General features: G+C 54.0%; 1 protein-coding gene across 3 annotated transcripts in view; it reads left to right on the top strand.

Annotated features, from left to right (window-relative positions):
• GNB1 (G protein subunit beta 1) overlaps positions 1–19,345 on the top strand; it is a 73,979-nt gene that overhangs the window by 14,888 nt on the left and 39,746 nt on the right. For 2 of the 3 annotated variants that reach the window (XM_062190303.1, XM_062190301.1), the window contains exon 2: positions 17,519–17,567. The exons of the other annotated variant lie outside the window; for it this stretch is intronic. The gene's annotated coding sequence lies outside the window, so the exon portion shown is untranslated. The remainder of the gene's footprint in view (positions 1–17,518; positions 17,568–19,345) is intronic. 3 annotated transcript variants of the gene reach the window in all.

The raw sequence follows: 19,345 nt of genomic DNA, 5'->3' as shown, positions 1-19,345 counted from the left end.
GTGGGAAGTGGAGCAGGGAGTGGGCGTGCGATGGGGACACGGCGTCCTCGGCAGTGTCGACCACTGCACCAGAGCACCTGCCCTCCAGAGCTGCTGATTGTCCTTCCAATTTCCATACTTTATATCCTGTCCGGCAGAACTCCAGTGACGGAAATGTTCTTAAACGTGGAATTTCTATTTAAAATACTTAAGTAATATAAATATTAAATTAATGTTAAAATATTAAATTATTTAAGTATTTTAAGTTTTTAAAATATTTTCAAATTATTTTATTTTTGAAAAAGTTTTCGTTTACTCATTTGAAAGCTGGTTCATTCCCCAAATGTCTGCAACAAATAGGGGTGGGCAGGAACCCAGGCCAGGTCTACATGGGTGGCAAGGACCTGAACTTGAGCCATCACCTGCTGCTCCCCAGGGTTCGTGTTAGCAGGAAGCTGGTCAGAAGCAGAGTTCCCAGGACTGGAGTCCGGCACTGGATGTGGGATGTGAATGTCCCAAGTGCCAGCTTAGCCATTATTCCACATATAAGCCCCAAAACATGATTTTTTTTTTTTTTTTTTTTTTTAGATTTATTTGTTTGAAAGGCAGAGAGACAGAGAAGGAGAAAGAGAGAAAGAGAGAGAAGATCTTCCAAACACTGGCTTACTCCCTGAATGGCCACAACAGCTGGGGCTGGGCCAATCCAAAGCTTAGAGCCTGGAATTCTATCTGGGTCTCCCACATGGATGGCAGGCGCCCAAGTACTTGGATCATCTTCTGCTACTTTCCCAGGTGCATTAGCAGGGAGCTGGATTGGAAGTGGAGCAGCCGGGACTCGAACCAGCGCTCCAGTGTTGGCTGCTGGTGCCACTTACATAAGTGACAGCCTTCCTGTGCCACAATGGCCGGCCTTCCCCACCATGGGGATTTTAAAAGATTGTTCAGATTGCTGAAGGAAGAGCAGGGTATTGGCATAGAAAAAGACAGGTCATTTCAAGGACATTTTGAGAAATGAGGTGGCATTGCTGAGGGTGGTGACTGTGGGAATGAAAAGAAGTGGCTAGGGCCGGCGCCACGGCTCACTAGGCTAATCCTCCCCCTGTGGTGCCGGCACACCGGGTTCTAGTCCCGGTTGGGGTGCCAGATTCTGTCCCGGTTGCTCCTCTTCCAGGCCAGCTCTCTGCTGTGGCCCAGGAGTGCAGTGGAGGATGGGCCAAGTGCTTGGGCCCTGCACCCCATGGGAGACCAGGAGAAGCACCTGGCTCCTGGCTTCGGATCAGCGCGGTGCGCCAGCCGCGGCAGCCATTGGAGGGTGAACCAACGGCAAAGGAAGACCTTTCTCTCTGTCTCTCTCTCTCACTGTCCACTCTGCCTGTCAAAAAAAAAAAAAAAAGAAAGAAAAGAAAGAAAAAGAAAAGAAGTGGCTAGGTTTCTGTCTGGTTTGGAGGCAGAGTGATCCTGGTTGCTGTGGGAGAACAGAGCGGGTGCGGCTGGCGGTGAGGGGCAGGGTGGTGTGAGGGCAGTCCAGTCTGGAAGTCTTAGTATTTAAGTTCTCATGAATAGTGGCTGTCACCCTTGTGTGGGACGCCCACCACTGGAGGCGGGGTTGAGGTTGTGGAGAGGGGCAGCTCTTCAGGGAGGAGTGGGGGTGGAGGCCAGCTGTGAGGAAGTGGACAGTACTGGGCGGTGGCTGTGACAGCCAGATCGGCAGGAGACGACATGGGGGAAGGGAGAGGGGAGACCACGTGTGGTGTAGCCTGGAGAAGTCGTGCTCTGCAGAGGAGCAGGGAGAGGGCTCAGAAGTCGGGGTTAGTGGGGAGCCGTGCAGGGCCCCGGGCTCAGAAGTCGGGGTGAGTGGGGAGCCGTGCAGGGCCCCGGGCTCAGAAGTCGGGGTTAGTGGGGAGCCGTGCAGGGCCCCGGGCTCAGAAGTCGGGGTGGGTGGGTGGGGAGCCGTGCAGGGCCCCGGGCTCAGAAGTCGGGGTGGGTGGGTGGGGAGCCGTGCAGGGCCCCGGGCTCAGAAGTCGGGGTGGTGGGGAGCCGTGCAGGGCCCTGCTCTTTGATGGGGAGACTGATTCCATGGGTGAGTCTGAGAGCCTGGCTGTGCCTGTGTGTTCCCTAGGGCCCTACTGGCTGCAGGTGCTGATCCAGGTGGTGAGGGGTTCATGAGTGGTCAGCTTTGCTTTGCCTTTTTTTCTTTTTCTTCTTCTTTTTTAAGATTTATAGTAGAAAGAGATAGCACTGGTTCCCAGATGGCCTGGCCTGGGTCCAAGCCGAAACCAGGAGCCAGGAGTTTCATCTGGAGCTCCCACGTGAGTGGCAGGGGCCCAAACACATGGGCCATCTGCTGCTGCTTTTCCCAGGCCACTAGCAGGAGCTGGATCTGAAGTGGCGCTCCTGGGAAGCTGGCGCCACAGGTCTCAGCCTGGAGGAGCCAGCTTTTCTAATGAGCCCCCAGGTGCCACCAGTGTTCCTGGTCCATGAACCACAGGGCGAGAGGCAGCGTAGCTGATGTCGGTGGGAAGTTGATGGGGAAATCGGTGCAGTAGAGAGAGGGTGGCGGAAGGCTAGAGGAGTTCTCAGTTCTCTCTGTGCCCTTGGGCCTGGCTTATGCTGGGGCTAGCTGTGTCAGCTGGCTTCACAGCTTTAAACTTTGTCCCCGTCACTGTGGGACACATGATACTGTTGCCTTTTAATGCTGTGAAGTTAAGCAGAAGCTTGAGTTCATGTAAAATGTTTTATATCAGAGATGAGTTGAGCAGACAGTGATGCGTTCTAACTTCAGGAGTTCTTGCACGCGTAAATCTGCTTACGGTATTTGCTGTGCTTAGAATAATAGGTTGTGGAAGGGATGAGGTTAGATTAAGAAAGCAGAGTTGGAGAGAGAGGGGGATTTGATTGTTAAAAAACAAAGGATTTGTTTTTGAATATGTGTATAACAGAGGCCCGTGTTGTGGCGTAGCGGGTAAAGCCACTGCCTGGGACGCAGCATCCCACATGGCTGCCGGTTCGAGTCCTGACTGCTCCACTTCTGATCCAGCTCCCTGCTAGTGCACCTGGGAAAGCAGCGGAAGACGGCCCAAGTCCTTGGGCCCCTGTCACCCACGTGGGGTAGACCTGGAGGAAGCTCCTGGTTCCTGGCTTCAGACCAGTCCAGCTCCAGCTGTTACTGTCATTTGGGAAGTGAACCAGCAGATGAAAGATCTCTCTCTGTCTCTCCTTCTGTCTCTGTAACTCTGCCTTTTGAATAGATAAATCTTTAGAAAAAAGAATAACAAAAACAAAGCAGCATTACATGTGCATTAATATATTTATTCCTTGATCAATTGAATATAAGTTCTCAAGTTTTGTGAATCCTGACCAATTATAAAATCAGGTTGGTTCAGGGCAGGTGTTGTGGCTCGCTTGGTTAATCCTCCGTCTGCAACAACCCCTGTGACCACTGGTTTGAGTCCTTGCTGCTACATTTCCGACCCAGCTCCCCGCCAATGTGCCTCGCGGCCCAAATACCTGGGCCCCTACAGTCCGCGTGGGAGGCCCAGATGGAGCTGCTGGCTCCTGGCTTCGGCTTGGCCCAGCTCTGACTATTGGCTGTTGTGGTCATCTGGGGAGGGAATCAGCGGATCTCTCTCTCTCTCTCTAACTGCCTTTGAGATAAGTAAATCTTAAAAAGAGTGGACAAATTATAGCTGCCCAGATTTATGGGGCACAAAATGATGTTCAGATTTTGAGTACAGTGTAGAATTAGCAGATCAAGCCAACACCCCGTCCATCACCGTGACTGTTTCACGTTTGTGATGAGAGCGTCCAGGATCCACCCCCGGTGATGTTGGGTTCAGGACTCGCTGGTCGCTCACGCTGCCGATGCTCCGGAAGCCGACTTGGGTGGGCTTGCCGCGCTGCCTCTGGACTCCAGGTCTGGCCCTGCCCCTGCTTCCAGCACCTTGCGAGTGTGCTCCCGGGAGGCAGCAGGTGGCGTCTCCAGTGCTTGTGTCCTGTGAGCCGCGTGGGTACCCAGGTTGGATCCCAGGATTCTGGTTGCTGCGCTGCCCAGCCCTGATGGTATCGCAGGCGTTGGAATGGTGGAAAATTTCTGTCTTCCAAAGAAAAAGTGAAAATAGGTAAAAATATTTGCAGTTACTCTTCCTTTCTGTCTGAAACATTGTAACCTTTGATTATCTTTCCATCCTCCTACCTTTTGAAAAATTATTTATTTATTGGAAAGTCAGAGTTAGAAGAAGAGACAGAGAGAGGTCTTCCACCTGCTGGATCACTCCCCAGATGGCCATAATAGCTGGGCCAGCTGAAGCCAGGAGCCAGGAGCTCCTTCTGGGTCTCCCATGAGGGTGCAGGGGCCCAAACACTTGGGTCATCTGCTGCTTTCCCAGGTCGTTAGAAGGGAGTTGGATCAGAAGTAGAGTGGCCAGGACTCGAACTGGCACCTCTATGGAACACCAGTGTTGCAGGTGGCAGCTTTACCTGCTATGTTACAATGCCAACCCCCGCTCCAGACCCCTTTAGTGTAATATTTTCATAGGGGGCTGGCACTGTGGCATAGCAAGTAAAGCTACAGGCTGTGATGCTGGCGTCCCATCTCCCTGCTACTCACATGGGAGACCCAGAGGAAGTTCCTGGCATCTGATTTTGGTCTGGCCTGCGTGGCTATTTGAGGAGTGAACCAGCGGATGGAAGATCTCTCTCTCTCTCTGACTCTCCCTTTCTGTTACTCTTCATTTCAAATAAATAAAATCTTAAAAAAAAAAGATTTTCATAGGTGCTGTGGTCTGCTGTTTATGGCACCTGGTAGTCCTGTCTTTGCCTCTTCCCACTGGTTTTTGTGTAAGCATGCATGCGGTGGGAACTGTTATGTTGACACTGAACCTAACACTCTGTTCTCGGTAGCGTTAGATAGTGGCACTCTGCAGTCACTACAGGGCGATCCCACTAAGCTGTGAGCAGGTGAAGTTCAGCTGGCTAAGGTGGTTGTGGCTGATGGAGACTCATGGTCCTCAGAGGGAAAACGCGTCAGCAGTGCCATGGGCCTTGAGATAGAGAGCAAGGCGGTGTGGGAGAGCTTCCCCGGGCGGTGACGTGATGAGCGTGCGCGCTCTGAGGCGTGGGAGACCTTTCCTGCGTCCTGGAATCTGCAGGATCAGTGGGCGGGATCACCCGAGTGTGTGGTTGGATTCACTTTCTCGGGGTGCAGGGTTATCTGAGGGAGACGCGTCTCCAGGCCACTGGTGGCTGTAGGGAAGCTCGTTTGCACAGAGGGCAGTGACGAGAGAGTGACTGGTGATGCTGTCGGGAGACCAGTTACTGACGCAGGTGACAGACAGGAGGGGGTGAGGGGCCCGGGAAAACCCCGGGCTCAGAGCTCTGGCTGCTGCCTGACGTTTGTATCCAGCTGCTTCGGGGCACCACTGCTCCTGAGACTCCTGCATTTTCAGATGGAGCAGCGTGTGCGGTGGGACGTTTCTCCAGTCCTGGTCGCTTGTGTCCGTCCGTGAAGTGTTCGAGGGCAGCCAGGCTCTTGGGCTCTTCTGCAGGCCATGGACTGCGAAGGTTTGCCGGCCGAGCTTCCAGGAGAAACAGCTGCTCCATGGGCGTTTAGCTTGCTAAGCTCTCCCCACAGAGGAAGCGGGCAAACAGGGACCCACACCCACCCTTCTGACTGCTTTGTCTTGTTATTTTTAAAAGTTTCCTGTTATTAGGGTAGGAATTGTGGGTTAAGGATTCCCACATCCTGTATTGGAGCTACTGGGATTGAGTTCCGCCTCTGCTTCTGATCCAGTTTCCTGCTGATGTGTGCACTGGGAGGCAGTGTGGGAGATCCGGCTGGAAATCCTGACTTCCACCTGCCCAGCTTCTGCCGTTGTGGCCGTTTGGGGAGTGAACCGGCGGATGGAAGGCTGATGTCTGTCTCCATTTCTCTGTCACTCTGCTTTTCAAATAAATAATTTAAATGTAAATTATGGCTGTTAGGACAAGCAAACTTTTTAAAAAGATTTACTTTATTTATTTATTTATTTGCGTTACAGAAAGAGAAAGATCTTCCATCTGCTGATTCACTCCCCAGATGACTGCAACGGCTGGGGCTGGACCAGGCTGGAACCAGGAGCTTCCTCTGGGTCTCTCACGTGGGTTCAGGGCCAGAAGACCTGGGCTGTCTTCCACTGCTTCCCCAGGCCGTAGCAGGGAGCTGGACTTCTGATCCAGCTGAGCAGCCGGGCACCTGAGCCCGGCACCTGAGCCCGCACCATGTGGGATGCCAGCACTGCAGGTGGTGGCTCCGCCCATTATGCTACAGCTCCAGCCCCTAGGACAAGGAAGCGTAAAAAAAAGGTGTCTGTGATCAATTAGGAGCTGACATATAAACTAATGATGGGGTATTCTGTGTATAAGAAGTAGAGGTAGGGGCCAGTGCCGCGCTCACTTGGCTAATCCTCCACCTGTGGCGCCGGCACACCGGGTTCTAGTCCCGGTTGGGGCGCCGGATTCTATCCCGGTTGCTCCTCTTCCAGGCCAGCTCTCTGCTGTGGCCCGGGAGTGCAGTGGAGGATGGCCCAAGTGCTTGGGCCCTGCACCCGCATGGGAGACCAGGAGGAAGTACCCGGCTCTGGGCTTCAGATCGGCACAGCTCTGGCCGTAGTGGCCATTTTGGGGGTGAACCAATGGAAGGAAGACCTTTCTCTCTGTGTCTCTCTCACTGTCTAACTCTGCCTGTCAAAAAAAAAAAGTAGAGGTAGGGGCTGCTTGGTGCAGAAAAGTGTGATGGCTTCGTTGTTGCGCACGCAGCCCCCAGAGAGGCGTTTCAGCACAGGTTCTTGTTAAGTCTGCAAACTGCGGTGCGTTGGCCCCGGTGGCCTGTCTCTTCTCAGTACAGCAGCCACGCTTTCCTGAGTCGGCCAGTGAGGTTCCTCAGGGCACCCTGGTGGGGAGTAAATCATTGCACAACGCACAGGACTGAATGCTGGCCCCCTTGTCATTCCCTGTGGCCCTGCTGTGTGTGTGTAGTCCCCCCCTCCCCTCGGGACAGCGCCATCGCTGATTGGATTGGTTAGAAACCCTCACCCGTTCAGACTTGGCGACCAGGGACAGGAGGTGACTGAGGTCGGGGCTGCACTTGGTGTCTGGAGACGTCCATGGTTGCACAGCGTGGCGGTGCTCCTGGCAGCTGACGGGCAGATGCCAGGCTCACGGTGCTGGGTGCCACATGCCCGTGCTGCTGGCCGGGCTGTGGCGCTCGGGCAGGTACGTGAGTGGGCCCTGAGGAGTCCACGGAGCGCGGCTTAGTCCCTTCCTCCGTTGCTAAGCCGATTCCCTCCAGCTCCACAACAACAAAGCACTTCAGGCCGCTGCTGGTAAACGTGAGAGACTGGTTTGGGTCACACAACGGGAAGAGAAGCTGGAGGGCGAGCCCTTTCTCAGTGGGCTATGCCAAGGTGTCCTGGTTGGCTTTTCTTCTCCCCTTAATATTTACTTACTTATTTGGAAGCCAGAGTAACACAGAGAGAGAAGGAAAGGCAGAGAGAGAGAGAGAGAGAGAGAGAGAGAGAGAGAGAGAGGTCTTCCATCCGCTGATTCACTCCCCAGGTGGCTGCAATGGCCGGAGCTGCGTAGATCCGAAGTCAGGAGCCAGGAGCTTTTTCCAGGTCTCCCACGTGGGTGCAGGGGCCCAAGCACTTGGGCCATCTTCCACTGCTTTCCCAGGACACAGCAGAGAGCTGGATTGGAAGTACAGCAGCCACGACTTGAACCGATGTCATATGGGCTGCCGGCACTGCAGGCAGCGGCTTTACCTGCCATGCCACAGTGCCGGCCCCCTGGTTGGCTCTTGCAGAGGTGTGGGCACCTGTGGCGGCACTCGCCCGCCCTGCCTGGAGGGGCAGCTGTGGGGAGGAGGGGAGGAGAGGTGCCCGGCAGGTGCTATCGATGCACGCAGCATTTTCACTGGACACGTTACGAAGCATGATGAGAAGGTGATGTTCATGTCTCCTCCTTGCCACTGAAGGTTTCCGTGTGTCCTTTCAGCCTACACTTGAGCACAGCCCTGTTTTATATTAACCGCTGTCGGGTTGTTGAGATGAGCAGGTTTTACATTGGAGCCGAGCTGCTTTCTGATCCCCTCTGTGCTAACTGTCCGTCATGCCTCTTGGAGGCAGCTCCCCAGCCAGGAGCACACGCTGCCCAGGGGGCGGGGCCTCTTCCCTGACTGTCTTGTCTTTCTTGCCCTTGGCGTTTGAAGGACCAGCCACTTGATCCTGGATGACCACCCTCACCGTGGACCTCTGGGCTTCCTCCTTGTTGGATTTAGGTTTGTGCGTTTTTGGCAGAATCACCACAGAAATGTGTCCCAGTGTCCCAGCGTTGTCTGTGCTGCTTGCAGGGTCCAGTACCAACCTGTCCTTGGGCCTTGGCACCGCACGGGGCTGCTGGGCTCCAGCCTTCCTGCCCTGTCTTCTCCCGTTCCTGCTCAGCCCTCAGTCTGAGCTGTGCCTGTCCTCGGGCCTTTCGGTAGCCAGGTGCCGGGCCCCTGCTGGGCTTTGTTCTGGGGCACAAGGTTAGGAAGTCAGTTCCTACTTTTTGTTTGTTTGTTGTTTTTTTTTAGATTTATTTATTTACTTGAAAGAGTTATAGAGAGGCAGAGAGAATGAGAGCTCTTCCATCCACTGGTTCACTCCTCAAATGGCCACAACAGCCAGAGCTGGCCTGATCTGAAGCCAGGAGCCAGGAGCTTCTTCAGGGTTTCCCACACAGGTACAGGAGCCCGAGGACTTGGGCCATCTTCTACGGCTTTCCCAGGCCGCAGCATAGAGCTGGATGGGAATTGGAGCAGCTGGGTCTCTAACTGGTTCCCATATGGGATGCTGGCACTGTGAGTGGCAGCTATACCCGCTATGCCACAGCTCTGGCCCCAGTTCCGACTCTTGATGAGTGTCGGGTGTATCTCCAGTTCAGGAGAGCGATAGATAAGACGTCAGGTGGAGTTGGTGTTGAGCAGGGGGTGGTCTTGGTAGGTTTGTTTGGACCCTGTCTCTCTACCTCTTCTCACAGCTCCCTCCTCTTCCTCCTCCCATCCCACTGCTGCGGGTTGGTCCCTCTTGGCTTCTGTGGCACCTCCATGAGGCCAGATGTGATTCTTAATGCAAAGGTTCCCAATTTCACAGCACCGTTGGTATCAGGATTTTCACATTGACCTTAGACCAAATGAATCCTTAGGTCTAAACAGTTTAAGTTGTATATCCTGGGACCTCAAATAGAAGGAAACTGTCCTGTGTTTCTTAAGTAACCGTGGTTACACTACGGCCCCACTCCTCATTTCCTGTTCAGTGTTGATTTTCATGCAGAGCTTTATTTTTTATCAAAGCGACCACTGGGCGCTCAGCGTTGTTAGGATGTGACGTCATCGGGAAGGGCACAGCGCCATCTGCTGCTGAAGTCCTGAGCCCTCTCGAGCTGGCCACCCCAGGTGTCCGGCTGGTGTCCTGTGAGCCGAGCGCAGAGCTCGCGGTGCGGCTTTGAGCCAGGACTTCAGCAGCTCACGTTTTGTCTGCAGTGGGCGCTGGGCTGCCCACGGGAGCTCCTGGATGGGTTGGGAGGAAGTTCTCTGTCTATGGGAACCAGAAGGCAGCCGCTGCAGTGCAGTCTGCCACCGGAAGAGAGATGGGGCGGCACTCACGTGAGACCATGGCAAGCCCCACGAAGGGGCTTCCGCAGCGTTCAAAGCAGGGTTTCTATGGAAACACTGGAATTCATCCCCTAAAACATTAGGGAAGGTGCATCGTGGTGCAGCAGGCGAAGCTGCCGCCTGCACTGCCAGCATCGCATATGGGTGCTGATTGAAGTCCCCGCTGCTCCACTTCTGGCACAACTCCCTGCAGCAGAAGATGACCTCAGTGTTTGGGCCGCTGCTCTCCGTGTGGGAGACCAGGATGAAGCTCCTGGCTTCAGTCTGGCTCAGCCCTGGCTATTGTGACCACTTGGGTAATGAACCAGCAGATGGAAGACCTCTCCCTGTCTGTCCCTCTCTCTAATTCTTATTTTCAAGTAAACAAATAAATCTTTTAAAAAATAGTTAAAACAGACTTTTTCATTTTATTTTTTTAAAGATTTATTTGAAAGTCAGAGTTACACAGAGAAAGGGAGAGAGAGAAAGTCTTCTACGATTGGTCGCCATCCTTGGCTGGCTGATGTTCACAGAGCTGTCTTGGGAGTGCCAGGCTTGGTGCTGGGCCTCCTCGCCTCCCTCCACGGTCCACACGGCACTTCCTGTCCCTGGGCAGAGCCACACTGCCCCCAAAACTCCCAGAGATGAGCATCAGGTGACTGTTTTACCGAGGTCTCTTTGGGGTAAGCTTTGCTCGCTAGAAGTACAGTGGGAGTGTCCCAGTGTTTACGGTTCTGTGTGGTTGTGCTTGTTTTGTTCCTCATTAAAGATGAGTTGGGTGGAATTTTGGTCATTATAGCTTGCTTTTCTTTCTTAATATGAGATTCGTCTTTAAACTTGTTTTTCCTTAAAAAGCAGAGCGATCGAGACAGATTTCCTATCCGCTGGTTCACTCCCCAGGTGCCTGCAGCAGCCAGGAGCCAGGAGCCAGAACCAGGAGCTCAGTCCAGGTCTCCTGTGTGGGTGGCGGAAACCCATGTACTTAAGCCATCACGGCCGCCTCCCGGGGCAGGGATCTGGGGTTCTGGGAGCCAGGACTTGTGCTGAGGGACTCTGGGATGAGATCTGGTGTCCGCGCAGCATCTCAGCATGCCCACCCCTAGATTGGTTTTTCTTTTCTTTTCTTTTTTTTTTTTTTAAGATTTATTTATTTTATTTGAAAGAGAGTTAGAGAGAGGCAGATGGCTGGCACCGTGGCTCACTAGGCTAATCCTCCGCCTGCAGCGCCGGCACCCTGGGTTCTAGTCCCAGTTGGGGCACTGGATTCTGTCCCGGTTGCTCCTCTTCCAGTCCAGCTCTCTGCTGTGGCCCGGGAGTGCAGTGGAGGATGGCCCAAGTGCTTGGGCCCTGCACCCCATGGGAGACCAGGAGAAAGCACCTGGCTCCTGGCTTCGGATCAGCGCAGCGCGCCAGCCGTGGCAGCCACTTGGGGGGGGGTGAACCAACGGAAAAAGGAGGACCTTTCTTTCTGTCTCTCTCTCCCTCACTGTCTGACTCTGCCTGTCAAAAAAAAAAAAAAAGAGAGGCAGAAGCAGAGAGAGAAAGCTCTTCCAACCACTGATTCACTTCCCAGATGGCCACAATGGCCGGAGCTGCACCGATCCAAAGCCAGGAGCCAAGAGCTTCTTCCGGGTCTCCCACGCGGGTACAGGGGCCCAAGGACTCCATTTGCTTTCCCAGGCCACAGCAGGGAGCTGGATGGGAACTGGAGCAGCCGGAACTCAGACTGTTGCCATATGGGATGCCAAGTGCCGCGGGCTGGGGCTTTACCTGGTGCCCATATGGGATGCTGGCGCTGCGGGCTGGGGCTTTACCTGGTGCCCATATGGGATGCTGGCGCTGCGGGCTGGGGCTTTACCTGGTGCCCATATGGGATGCTGGCGCTGCGGGCTGGGGCTTTACCTGGTGCCCATATGGGATGCCGGCGCTGCGGGCTGGGGCTTTACCTGGTGCCCATATGGGATGCCGGCGCTGCGGGCTGGGGCTTTACCTGGTGCCCATATGGGATGCTGGCGCTGCGGGCTGGGGCTTTACCTGGTGCCCATATGGGATGCTGACGCTGCAGGCGGTGGCTTTACCTGGTGCCCATATGGGATGCCAGTGCTGCAGGCGGTGGCTTTACCTGGTGCCCATATGGGATGCCAGTGCTGCAGCCGGTGGCTTTACCTGGTGCCCATATGGGATGCCGGCGCTGCGGGCTGGGGCTTTACCTGGTGCCCATATGGGATGCCAGTGCTGCAGCCGGTGGCTTTACCTGGTGCCCATATGGGATGCCGGCGCTGCGGGCTGGGGCTTTACCTGGTGCCCATATGGGATGCCAGTGCTGCAGCCGGTGGCTTTACCTGGTGCCCATATGGGATGCCGGCGCTGCAGGCGGTGGTTTTACCTGCTTCATCACAGTGCCAGCTCCTGGTTTTCTTTTTCTTCTTTTTTTCCAAAGATTTATTTATTTATTAGTTTGAAAGACATAGTGGCCGGGGCAGGAGAGACAGGGAGAGGTCTCTCGCCTGCTGGTCTTGCCCCAGCTGGCTATACCAGCTAGGGCTGGGCCTGTAAGCTCCCTGGTGAATTTTTAATGACAGATGGTTCTTTGGTGAAGGAAGTTTCTTTCACCTGAATACTTGGTTAATGCTTAGTTAGGAAAGAAGGTCTGTGGCCAGCGTGGTGCAACAGGTTAAGCCACTACCTGGTTCGCCAGCATCTTGTATGAGCGCCGGCTCAAGTCCTGGCTGCCCTACTTCCAATTCACTTCCTGCAGATGCACCTGGGACAGCAGCGTAAGATGGTCCAAGTGCTTGGGCCCTGCACCACATAGGAGCTTCAGATGCAGTTCCAGGCCCAGGCCCAGGCCCCGGCCCAGCCATTGGCTATTGGGCCATTTGGGGAGTAAACCAGCAGGTGGAAGATGGTGCTCTCCAGCTGTGCCCTTCAAGTAAATAAGCATACCATTTAAAAATGTCAGTCCAGGCTGGGGACATGTGTGTCCTTGGAACCAGTGTCTGGCCGTGCTGCTCCCCCGTGGCTCAGCTCTTCCTGTGGTGCCTGCCTTCCTTCCCTTTATGGTATCTTGTTTGTTTGTTTGTTTGCTGGTACCAACGAAGTTTAATTAAGAGAGGGATAGCAGTTGGACTGAACATTGCAGGAGTGGAGATAACAGTTAATTTGCTCTCACATCCAGAGATGGAAGTGGCAGGTTTGCTAGGGCTGGGTCTAACCAGCTGGCAAATCACTTACTTACCCTCTGTGGAGTCTCCCTGTGGGACCCTTCTCAGATGCACCGCATCAGAGAGCCTTTTTGTCCCGTCTGTGCGGCCACCCAGTCTCACTTTTAACAATGGACAGCACCTGACAAGTTAAAGTTAGGCACATCACTTACTGTCTGCCTCCCTCATCCAGGAAGTAAACTCTCGCGGTGAGAGCAGTGTGTGCTGCCAAGTCCAGAGCTTCAGTGTCCAGCATGTGAGAGCTTGGTCAACAGTGAGGGAGGGAGCCTCACACTGTGGGCCCGCGTGTTGAATGCTTTATCAACAGCTCACAGCTTTGATCCTGCTCAGGACTGTCTTGTGGTGTGGCCGTCTGTGTACTCAGACTCCTGGAAGACAGGCACACTTCCTTCACTCTGGCCCATGCTAGTTCCTGGCAGTGCAGCTCAGAGTCCAGGTTTCAGCCGAGCGTGGCAGGGTTCACGGTGGCTTGGGATGTGTCCCGTCCAGAGTGCCCAGACACCTGCTGTGCCTCGCAGCTGTCAAGCCGGTGACATGCTGATGTCTTCAGCTGCTGAGCTTTGCAGGCTTGTCCCTTCTCCTTCAATGTGGGGAATTTTTTGCTTTTCAAGTGCTCTCAGGGCAGTTGTAGCCCAGCAGTTAGATGTGGTGTCCCGTGTCTCAGTGCCTAGGTTTGCAGACCCTGGGAAGCAGCGGTGCCGTGGTGACTGTTCTAGAATTGGGTTTCTGCTACCTGTGTGAGAGTTCTGGATTGAGTGCCCAGCTCTTGACTTCAGCTCAGCCCAGTTCCGACCACTGGGGGGCATTTGGAGGTGAGCTGGCAGCTGTCTGTCTCTTTCTGCTTCTTAAGTAGATAAAAAATATAACTGTCTCTCCACGCTTCAAGGGAAAAGTAAGCTTTCTTTAAAGAGACCAGTGTGCTGGGTTGACTGGGGGGTTTGGTTCTCCCTGGGTTTCCTGAGCCAGACACTGGAAGCAGAGCCCCGGAAGCCATGAGTAAGGCAGAGCGCTCTGAAGAAAACCTGGCTCTGAAGCTCGGTTTTCTCGTACAGGAGCCCCACGTCAGAGCCATCCCTGAGGGCTAATTAGGCAGTGACATCTAGGGGGGATGGAAGAAGAGACGAGGTGAGGTGAGGGTGGTGAGCTGGGAGTAGGCTGGGCAGCAGGGGTGGGGTACAGGGCGGGGGGGGGCATTGGTTGCATGGAGTGGCACCAGAGTAGAAGGGAAGCCCTGAGTGTGTTGGGGGACTGGTGGGGCTCCCAGCCGGGTAACAGGGAAGGGATGCTAACTTCCCAGGCAGACAAGAGGGGTCTGAACTCAGCACTGCTGTGCTTAAGGAACCACCGTGCACCAGGGAGCGGGAATCCCCAGGAGCAGATCGCTGCGGTGGGCGAACTGCAAAGGAGTAGCCTCCTTGAGACCAGTTGGAGGGTTCACAGAGGCCGTGGCTGAGCATGGGGCATGTTGGTGTGGTAGGCTGAGTGGGAGGACTGAGGTCTGGTATTGCTGTTGTGAGGTGGGAGCTCTTGGGGTGGACCCTGGGCACAGAGGACTCAGCTGAGAGGAGGAGAGAAATGGACTTGAGAGCCCTTGCTGCACGTGTATGTGCCCTAGCATCTGGGGAGTGGCTGCGGGGCACCTGCTGCTGGCATGGGTGTGGGTTGGGTAAATCACTTCTTCCTTCTTTTCTTGTTATTTTTATTTTTTATTTTATTTTATTTTATTTTTTTGACAGGCAGAGTGGATAGTGAGAGAGAGAGAGAAAAAGGTCTTCCTTTTTGCCATTGGTTCACCCTCCAATGGCCGCTGCGGCCGGCGCATCTCGCTGATCTGAAGGCAGGAGCCAGGTGCTTCTCCTGGTCTCCCATACGGGTGCAGGGCCCAAGCATTTGGACCATCCTCCACTGCCTTCCCGGGCCATAGCAGAGAGCTGGCCAGGAAGAGGGGCAACCGGGATAGAATCCGGTGCCCCAACTGGGACTAGAACCCGGTGTGCCGGCGCCACAAGGCGGAGGATTAGCCTGTTAAGCCATGGCGCCGGCCTTTCTTGTTAATTTTTTGAAAGATTTATTTATTTGAAAGACAGAGTTGGACAGAGAGAGAGAGAGATGTCTTCCATTCCCTGATTCACTCCCCAAATGGCTACAACAGCTGGAGATGAGCTGACCAGGAGCCAGCAGCTTCTTCCGGGTCTCCCACGTGGGTGCAGGGGCCCAAGCACTTGGGCCATCTTCTGTTGCTTTCCCAGGCCACAGCAGAGAGCTGGATTGGAAGTAGAGCAGCTGGGACTCTTATGGGCACCCATATGGGATGCCGATACTGCAGGTGACGACTTTACCCGCTACGCCGCAGTGCTGGCCCTGTAAATCATTTCATTAGAGTCCCTTGCTTGCAAGAAACAAATCAAGTGAAGTTCTAGGGTAAGAAGAAAACAGTGAGGGTGGAGGGGAGAGGCCGGGCGGTGCGGCTGGTGGCCCTGCCTGTGTTGTGCTGTGGCCGCTCTGCTCCACTCAGTTTCCGTGCTGTGGTTGTGAGTGCAGGGAGCCAGGGCTGTGTGTAGTGTTAGAGCCCACAGAAGCCAGCACACCATCCCAGCCTGTGCAGTACTGATGGAAGCACAACACTTGGAACAGTTGTCTGTAAGCTGACCAGACCCTCCCCAAGGCCCAGCCCTTGTTCACAGCCTAGGCTGAAAGAAAAGTGGGAACGGGTGGAGAGAGCGCGGGAAGAAGAGCAGGTAACGGGGAGGGGGAGACGGGAGGCAGATCTGTAACGTCTGCTTCATTTATTTGAAAAGTGTGGTGACACTGGTTCTGTCCAGTACCTGTGACAGCTGGGGCTAGGCCAAAGCCAGGGGCTCAGGCTGGACTCTGGGTCTCCTTTGTGGGTGACAGGGGCCCAAGTGCTTGAGCCGCCGCCTGCCGCCTCCTGGGGTGCACAGCAGCAGGAAGCTGGGTTCGCCGTGGAGGAGGGGCTCAGCCCCAGGCGCTCTGGGGGATGCAGGTGTCCAGCAGACTCACCCGCCTGTGAGCAGGAGTCCGTGGAGCGTGCGTGTCAGACCCTGGGCTCGGGCTGACATCCCTCCTGTGGGCTCACGGGATGGGGGGCAGCAGTGCCTGCCCCCCGGCTTCCTCAGGGACCCAGTCCAGAGAGGCGTGCAGAGCGCCCCAGAGGACGGCGTCTGGAAGTGAGGCTGTGGCGGCTTCTCTTGTTCGTTAGAGTACTCTCACCCGCGTGGTTTTTCAGTTATGTTTTAAAATCTAGTGTGCTCAGGAAGCTCACCTGCTAAATTGTGAGACTTAAACAACACGGTGCTTAGAGCAGCACCACACACAACAGTGCGCTGTGGCTCAGGTCTGGCGTGAGCACTGTGAGGGGGTGAGCGCTGGGCGCCAGTGTGAACACTGGGTGTGAGCGCTGGCTGAAATAAAAAAATAAACTAAAAGTTGATCTCTGAAAGAGCAAGTTGAAAAACCTTCAGTGAGACTGAGAAATAAACACGTGAATTAAAATTAAATATCTTTTTAAAATACATTTAAAAATTTTTTTTTTATTTTGACAGGCAGAGTTAGACAGTGAGAGAGAGGGACAGAGAGAAAGGTCTTCCTTCCATTGGTTCACCCCCCCAAATGGCCGCCACGGCCAGCACTGTGCCAGTCCAAAGCCAGGAGCCAGGAGCTTCCTCCTGGTCCCCCATGTGGGTGCAGGGCCCAAGTACCTGGGCCATCCTCCACTGTACTCCCAGGCCATAGCAGAAAGTTGGACTGCAAGAGGAGCAACCGGGACAGAATCCGGCGCCCCGACTGGGACTAGAACCCTGTGTGCTGGCGCCACAAGGCAGAGGATTAACCAAGTGAGCCACGGCGCCGGCCCAGCACCTGATCTTTTAAGAGGTTGATAGCACCCTAAGGCTTCCTGGTCTGGCTGAAAGGCCTGTGAGAGCATTTCAGGCATGGAAAGCCAAGACTGTCACAAAAAATATCCTACACGGAGGATCTCAGGAGAGAAAGGGCCATCAAAGAAGGCTGTACTCTCTGAAGGGAGGAGAGAACTTCCATTTTGCTTACGGCCGTGTCCAAATACCGATGGCGTCTATGGTCACAAAAGGCTTCCCATAACCTTGGCAGCCCATGGCAAGAGCCTGGGTGATCACTGATGTCATAAACAGGCGTGTTAATTGCTAAAGGAACAACAGAAGTCACTGTGCACTTACTCCCCATGTAGGAGCTCTGTCCTTAATGAGTTGTACTATGAGAATCGCTGCAAATCTTGTTCTCAAACTGTACTCTCTGCATTGTGTGTGTGCGTGGGTACAAATGGCTGAAATGTATGCTTGACATGGAGTAGGTCCTCTGTATACAAAATCAAACTGAAAATGAGATGGGAGAGGGAGGTGGGATAAGAATTAGGGTGGAAGGGTGGATATGGGGGAAAGAACCACTATATTCTAAAGTTGTATCTATGAAAAAATACATTCATTAAATAAATTTTTTTTTCCAAACTGAAAAACAAAATACTGTAATAGTACTAAGTAAAGCGGTTGGGAGAATATATAGTAGTAGGGGAGGGGTAGCTCTGAGTGCTCTCAGAGTGAAGTGTTTCATCAGTACCTGAACACAGTGCAAATGTAGCCTTTTCTGTTTGTTGCAGACAGATTTACATGTGTTGAAGACCAGACCAGAAGCACTTCTGAATTAAGGTAATTTTGATACAATTGATACTGGTCAGATTTTAAAATGCAATACTTGAATGCCATTTGTGTTTCTATTTTTATTTATATATATATATATTTATATATATATATATTTTTTTTTGACAGGCAGAGTGGACAGTGAGAGAGAGACAGAGAGAAAGGTCTTCCTTTGCCGTTGGTTCACCCTCCAATGGCCACTGCGGCCAGCGCACTGCGCTGATCCGAAGGCAGGAGCCAGGTGCTTCTCCTGGTCTCCCGTGCGGGTGCAGGGCCCAAGGACTTGGGCCATCCTCCACTGCCTTCCTGGGCCATAGCAGAGAGCTGGCCTGGAAGAGGGGCAACCGGGACAGAATCCGGCGCCCCGACCGGGACTAGAACCTGTTGTGCTGGCGCCGCTAGGCGGAGGATTAGCCTGTTGAGCCACAGTGCCAGCCTTATTTTTATATTTTTAAAACATTTTCATTTACTTGGAAGGCAGAGGGACACAGAAACAGACACAGACAAATCTTCTACCCAGTGGTGGCTCAATCCCCAAACACCTGGGACAGCCAGGGCTGGGCCAGGTGGGTGCCTCCCCCATGGGTGGCAGGGGCCCAAGTCCTTGAGCCATCACCATTGCCTCCCAGGATGAGCATCAGCAGGACGCTGGACCCAGAAGCAGAACTTGGACTTGAACCCCAGCACACAGGCGTGCAATGTGGGCGTCCTGTGAGGATTGTGGGCGTCCCATGGGGATTGTTTTTGTAGTAACCTGGTTTCTGTTACAGTTTTGCCACTCTGTTTTTCACTCCCCAAGATTTTTTTTTTTTTTTTTTTTTTTTTTGACAGGCAGAGTGGACAGTGAGGGAGAGAGAGACAGAGAGAAAGGTCTTCCTTTGCCGTTGGTTCACCCTCCAATGGCCGCTGCGGCCGGCGCACCGTGCTGATCCGATGGCAGGAGCCAGGTGCTTCTCCTGGTCTCCCATGCGGGTGCAGGGCCCAAGCACTTGGGCCATCCTCCACTGCACTCCCTGGCCACAGCAGAGAGCTGGCCTGGAAGAGGGGCAACCAGGACAGAATCCGGTGCCCCGACCGGGACTAGAACCCAGGGTGCCGGCACCGCTAGGCAGAGGATTAGCCTGTTGAGCCGCGGCGCCAGCCCCAAGATGGTTTTAAGAACAGTTAGATCCTCAGAGGGATATTCCTGCTTCAGCAGGGAGGTTCGCCGCCCCAGACCAGGGCTTACGTTCTGGCAACTTCTTTCACTACAAAGCAGGCGGACCCTTTTTTCCAATTAAACCTTCGTTGTACCAGTGTACGACGCAGACAGTGAAGTAAGGCCTGCAGGACTTGAGGAGTCTCCTGTGCGTGTAGAAGGGGCAGGGGAAGCTGGTGTCCCCAGTGCTGGCTGCCGGTGGCTCTGGGGGAGGGTGCACTGTGTCCCTGTGTCATTCCTGCAGCTCTCGAAGTGTAGATGCTTGCAAATGGGAAAGGAAAATGAAACTGAATGACAGGTGTCAGCAGTATGATGATGCAAAAGATCCCCATGGATCATAGATCTAAATACAAACCTAAACTAGGAAACTTCGGTAGCAAAGCACAGAAAATTGGCTTGGGGTTCAGCAGAGGCTTTTAGAAAGAACATCATGGGCTGGCACGGTGGCAGAGCAGATAAAGCCACACCTTGCAGTGCCACATCCCACACAGGCCACCCCCTTAAACACTAGCATCCCACATGGGCGCTGGCACTGCGGCACGGTGGATAAAGCCACCCCCCTGCAGTGCCACCTCCCACACGGGTCGCC

Source organism: Lepus europaeus, chromosome 5, assembly GCF_033115175.1.
Source record: "Lepus europaeus isolate LE1 chromosome 5, mLepTim1.pri, whole genome shotgun sequence".
Classification (NCBI taxonomy): Eukaryota; Metazoa; Chordata; class Mammalia; order Lagomorpha; family Leporidae; genus Lepus; species Lepus europaeus.
This window is presented reverse-complemented; position numbering and strand designations above follow the sequence as displayed.